The following is a 6727-nucleotide window of genomic DNA, read 5'->3' on the forward strand; positions in this document are numbered from 1 at the left end:
CTCGGAGAGAGGAAACTAGAGCGTGGCAAAGCATAGAATGCTCATTATTACAGTGCTGTGCTAGCTTCTTTAGCATCACAAAACACAGCCATTAGGCTGGCAGATGGCCCAGCACAATATAAATACGACCGGACCAAGTGCTCATCTGCCCTGACGGACACGTAATTCAATGATGAATTAAATCCAGTGGCTGTGCGGGATGTGAAATCTTCTGCCTTTGCTAACTTGACCGACTTTGGAAGTGCCTGCAAGTCATTGCAGCTCAATGGGTGCTTGGTATCCCTTGAGCTGTGCATTGGTGGGGCTGAGTCCAATCCCTAGTGGACAGGAGTCTGCATCGCAGAAGCCACCAACACCCCTGGCCCCATTGATGGCAATTTGGGCACAGAGGCCAAGCACTGAATGAACCCTGCAGACTGACCCCTCTTTACACCTCTAGAAAGGGTCACGCCAGAATGGGCAGCCCAGTCACTGCCACCCTACCTGCTCTGTGGATAAACAGGAGACACTGGTCCCCAGCACTGGCAAACTGGCACAAAACGACTGAATATATTTCCAAATTCACTGAATTCAGCTGAACCCTTGCCCAAGACTTACAGGGTACATCTACACTTGCAGCCAGGAGCGTGCTTCCCAGCGTGGGCCAACAGACTCGCGCTACGCTCAAAACACCACGGCAGCAGCGTGGGCTAGCCGCTCAAATCCAAACCCACCCAGCCCTGAGTATGTACTCAGGCTAGCCTGGCACGCTGTGGCCACACTGATGTTTTTAGTGCATTTGCCTGAGCAGAGCTAGCACGTGTTGGTTGGGGGGGCTGCGACCCATGCTCCCAGCTGCTGTGTAGACGCCCCCAAAGATCCACACCAGCCGCACCTCTTTTTTAGCTGGGCTAAGTAAATACGATTTGTAATCTAATAATACTTCCCATCCAAGGATCTCAAAGCACTTTGTACATATCAGTGCAGCAGGTCATTATTCCTGTTTTACAGATGAGAAAAATGAAACCCAGAGAGTCTGGCTGGCATTTTCAAGAGCAGTCCCTGCTTTTATGTACCTGGCTTGCGACACCTGATTTCCAGAATGGCTGAGCTCTCATGCCTCCTGTTGAAATCAGTGGCTCAATCCCTCTGCAAAATCCAGCCTGAGGTGTCCACCTGAAAATCAGTGACCCCTCTGGAAACTTGGCTTTAGCTGAGTTTCCCAAGGTCAGAGAGGATCAAATCCGACCTCCCTGACCCCCAGTCATGTGCCTGAACCACAAGACCAACTTTCCACTTTAAGCAGAGTCTATTGGGCAGCAAAGAGACTCGGGCTCCAAGAGCTGTAGTTTAAGCTGTACTTGAGTTCAGTCACTCGTGAATGAAATTGGTTTGCTGGGTTCTTTCCACACTTCCCCATTTCATAACTTTATGTAAAACTTTGGTGCAGTTGTGTGAGAGCCAGTGAGCCGGGGATAAAACCCAGTCAGGACGTACTTCTGTGGGCCTGAGACAAACAGCCTGTTTCCTTCCCGAAGAGCCCTCTTCTGTAACAGGAACCCCAGACACAGAATAACAGCACCGAAGATTTGTATGTACCACCAGGTTCCGAGAACCCAGCTCAGGGTTAGTCAGAAGAGTCTCGCTATTTGCCTACCAAATAATGACCTGAAGACAAGCTCTGTGTAGCTCAAAGGCTTGTCTCTCTCACCACCAGAAGTTGGTCCAATAAAAGATATTACCTCACCCACCTTCTCTCTCTTATATCCTGGGACCCACCCAGCTACACCACCACTGCATACATGTTTACCTAGCAGTCATTTATGCTACAGATCTACCCTAATGCAAACTCTCTCCTGCTTCCCACCCAGGCTCATTAAAAAAAGGGACCGATTGAGGCTGGTTGGGAATTTTTTTTCAGGTAAATCAGGAGGGGATTGAGTGGAAAGGCAAGGTGAGGAAACCCAGCTTGGATGGTCCCCAAATGGGAATCACTAGAAGTGGCAGAGTCAATCCAGACAGCTGCTCATGTAGTTCATGCCCTTCCCTGGTGGAAAGCTGAAGTCAAGGATGACGCTGTCCTTACGGAGGGACTTATGAACGTGCTGAAGAATAACTGGGACTTTCCCGTGGTGTGCATCCACCCCCACTCTTTTACGTTCCTCCCCAAAGAGCTCTCTGCCCTAAGCTCCCCTCACCTCACTGCAGTTCTCAAGGGGCAGATCTGGTGCTCTCATAACCCTAGTAAATTACCCTAGTACCCCGCTTGGACGGCTCTCACCCAGGGGCTGGCAGTCGGATTGCCAACTTTCTAATCCCACAAAACCAAACACCCTTGCCCCGCCCCAGCCTTTCCCTGATGCCCCGCCCCTTCTCCAAGGCCCCGCCCCCACTCACTCCATCCTTACTCCCTCCATCACTCACTCTCCCCACCCTCACTCACTTTCACTGGGCTGGGGCAGGGGATTGGGTGCAGGGGGGGTGAGGGCTCTGGGGTGGTGCCAGAAATGAGGGTTTTAGGGTATGGGAGGGGTCTTTGGGCTGACTGGGGCAGGGAGTTGGGGTGCGAGAGGGGGTGAGGGGTGCAGGCTCCAGCCAGGCAGCACTTACCTCAGGCGGCTTCCAGGCGACAGCACAGCAGATCTAAGGCAGGCTCTTTGCCTGCCCTGGCTCCACGTGGCTCCCGAAAGTGGCTGGCATGTCCGGCCCAGCTCCTAGGCATAGGGGTGGCCAGGCCGGTCTGCACCCACAGACGCCACCCCTGCAGCTCCCATTGGCCATGGTTACCGGCCACTGGGAGCTGTGGAGCCAGCACTCGGGGTGGGGTCAGAGCATGGAGCTTCTCTGATCGTCCCTGCGCCTAGGGGCTTCAGGGACATGCTGGCCACTTCCGGGAGCCACACAGACCCAGGGCAGGCAGGGAGCCTGCCATAGCCCCGCTGCACCGTTGGCTGGATTTTTAACAGTCCGGTCAGCAGTGCTGACTGGAGCCGCCAGGGTCCCTTTTTGACCGGGCGTTCCAGTTGAAAAACTAGATGCCTGGCAACCCTAGGCTAGGCCAGAGATTTGAGAAGGAGCTGCAGCACGTAAGACTTTTGCACCAGTTCCCCTGATGAGCAGCAAGAAAGCAAACATTGATGGATTACTGACTGTGCTATGAGACACGCTCCAACATGCATGTATTTGCTTTGCCGAGGCTATTGAAACAAGCAGGCAGACCCCTTGAGCACACAGAAGACAAATTATCCAGAAGGCCCAGTTGGGACCGTGACCTAGCAAGAGCTCACAACAAACTAGTAAATCTAGTTGCGGCAGAAAAAACAGATAAAGTGGGTTGCAGTTGAATTGGCATCATTCTAACAAGCCCGGCACACATTTAACATCTGCGTTCTGGGATACTCTGGTGCACAACAAAGCTGGCTTATGGGCAGACTCTATAAGGCCTTGTGTTAGGTGTGGCCCCCTAACGACCTCTTACCCTGTCTTAAATGAAGTGCGTGTTCACACATCAGTTTGAACAAGGTTTTGTCTCCACCCACGACATGAATTCAACGGGGGGGGGCACAGGTGCCCAAACTGTGGCCTTACCCCCTGTTCCGGCACCCCTGCACGCAGTTCATAACAATATCTTTAAATACGAGGACAGATTCTTGGCCCTCTGCCACTCAGGCACTATAGAAACAGGTTGCAAACCATGCTGGAGCACAGAATCATAGAACTGGAAGTGACCTAGAGAGGTCGTCTAGTCCAGTCCCCTGCACTCATGGCAGGACTAAGTGTTATCTAGATCATGCCTGGCAGGTGTTTGTCCAACCTGCTCTTAAAAATCCCCAATGACAGCGATTCCACAACCTCCCAAGGCAATTTATTCCAGTGCTTCACCACCCTGACAGGAAGTTTTTCCTAATGTCCAACCTGAACCGCCCTTGCTGCAATTTAAGCCCCATTGCTTCTCATCCTATCCTCAGAGGTTAAGTTCAATTTTTCTCCCTCTTCCTTGTAACAACTTTTTATGTACTTGAAAACTGTTCTCCCATCCCCTCTCAGTCTTCTCTTCTCCAAATAAAACAAACCCAACTTTTTCAATCTTCCGTCACAGGTCATGTTTTCTAGACCTTTAATCATTTTTGTTGCTCTTCTCTGGACTTTCTCTAATTTGTCTACATCTTTCCTGTAATGTGGTGCCCAGAACTGGACACAATACTCCAGTTGAGGCCGAATCAGTGAGGAATAGAGCAGAAGAATTACTTCTCGTGTCTTGCTTACAATACTCCCGCTAATACATCCCAGAAGGATGTTTGCGTTTTTTTGCAAAAGTGTTACACTGTTGACTCATATTTAGCTTGTGATCCACTATGACCCCCCAAGATCCCTTTCCACAGTTCTCCTTCCTAGACAGTCATTTCCCATTTTGCAAAAAGAAAAGGAGTACTTGTGGCACCTTAGAGACGAACAAATTTATTTGAGCATAAGCTTTCATGAGCTACAGCTCACTAGCTCATGAAAGCTTATGCTCAAATAAATTTGCTAGTCTCTAAGGTGCCACAAGTCCTCCTGTTCTTTTTGCGAATACAGACTAACACGGCTACTACTCTGAATTTCCCATTTTGTACATGTGCTATTGATTGATCCTTCCTAAGTGGAGTACTTTGCATTTGTCCTTATTGAATATAGAATTCCTTCCTATTTGTCAAAATCAAACCTAGAACGGCCTCTCCCCTAGTAGCTTTCTCCACCTTCTGAAATAAAAAATTGTCTCCAATACATTCCAAGAACTGGTTGGATAATCTGTGCCCCGGATGTCCCAGCCGATGTTGGGGGAGTTGAAGTCCCCCCTCACCACCAAGTCCCGTGCTTTGGATGATTTTGTTAGTTGTTTAAAAAAGCCTCATTCACCTCTTCTTCCTGGTTTGGTGGCCTGTAGTAGACCCCGACTATGACATCACCCTTGTTCTTTACCCCTTTTAGCCTTACCCAGAGACTTTCCACAAGTCTGTCTCCTGTTTCCAGCTCAGCCTCAGTCCAAGTGTCTACATTTTTAATATATAAGGTAACATCTCCTCCCTTTTTTCCCTGCCTGTCCTTCCCGCGCAAGGTGTACCCTTCTATTCCAATATTCCAGTCATGCGTGTTATCTCTACAAGTCTCCGTGATGCCAACTATGTCATAGTTGTGTTTATTTACTAGCATTTTGAGTTCTTCCAGCTTATTCCCCATACTTCTTGCATTAGTATACAGACATCTAAGATACTGATTTGATTCCCCCCTGCTCAGTTCTGTCTTGTATCTCCCTTATCCCTGTTATAACAGCTCATGCTCCTCCCAGGTTCCAACCCTTCTCCCAAGTCTCCATGTTTTTGACTTACCTGTGGGTTTTGGTCACCTGCCCCCATTGAGCCTAGTTTAAAGCCATCCTCACCAGGTTAGCAGCCCAAGCTCTGGGACCCTTTCACTGCTATTAAACAGCCCCTTAGCAAGACTGAGTCACTCAGCAGACAAGGGCCAGCCCCGGGTTTTTAATTGCAGTGTAGACAAACCCTGAAAACCCACAGGGAGCACGTCAGCTCAGTGAGTAGGTGCTGATTTTACACACTCTCTCGAATGATCAGCCATTTACACACACTCTTCCTCAGTTTCCCCACCTGTAAAATAGCATTTATTTAACGCCTTCCCTCCCAGGGGCTGCCCTGAGGTTCAGGGAGCTGATATTTGTAAAGTTCTCCAAGAATGACGGCAATCAAAAAGAGTCTGGGGCCAGATGGGGAATGCTAGAGCTAGCAGACTTGTGAGGCGGTTCTCATAGCCTGGGTCAGGAGAGGCTTAATTGAGAGGGTTTGCCGTTTATTAGGGAATAAATAGAAAGCATAAGCAGCAGAGGGTGGAAGCAACCCTGAGCCAGCTAGAATTTCATCGCTGTTGAATAGGATCCGTCTTTGGAACTGGAGCTTTGATTGCTACCCGCCCCTTACTCCATACAGACCAGTCAGGCTGTTTAAAGGGCCATTAATACAGATTATTATAGGGCTCCATGTCAGGATCTCACAGCCTTGCTCATGCCATACGGCACTCACCACCTATACTCCTTGGACACTATTCCCTGAGAATCCTCTGTGCCAGTCCCAATAGCACCTCAAAGAAGGAGCCACAAGTATTAACGCATGGGTTCCTGGCACTTGGGGTAGCTGGTGGCTGAGTAAAGATCAGAAATGGACAAGAGGGGGCAGGCCCACCTCTGCGGTGCGTTGAAAATGCTGTTAAAATTGTCGGCTGACACTTTAAATTGCAGGGGGTTTTCCTGGTCCTGCTTGCAGTTTAGGTGGCTCTGTGTGGACGTGTGCAATTCAGACCTAGCAGCAATCACTCTGCAGAGAACCAGTCTAGAATAAGGAAGGGTGAGTTGTGCCAATCCATTTTTAGGGAGCAGCCTGCTTTCTCTCTCTCTGTTTTTCGCTTCTTGTGTGTTATCGTTCCGAATTCTAAGATATAAAGTCATGTTACATTACAACCTTCCAGCAAGAGTATTTTGTTTTTATCTAACTTCTTTGTGTATGTGTGTGGGCCTGTGAACCTAACAACTTCCTGGCAGAAAACTGCTGTGATCCCTTAAAAGGTCATGCCCCAACAGCACAGAGTTGCTGCTGTGTGTGTGGTACATCATTTGCCTTTAACATTAGAATGCAGTTAAATAAGGTGTGGTTGCAATCAGGCCTCTTTGTACTGAGAACTTTTCAGTGCACACGCTGTGCAG

The sequence above is a fragment of the Dermochelys coriacea genome, chromosome 7 (assembly GCF_009764565.3).
Source record: "Dermochelys coriacea isolate rDerCor1 chromosome 7, rDerCor1.pri.v4, whole genome shotgun sequence".
In the NCBI taxonomy this organism is placed as follows: domain Eukaryota; kingdom Metazoa; phylum Chordata; order Testudines; family Dermochelyidae; genus Dermochelys; species Dermochelys coriacea.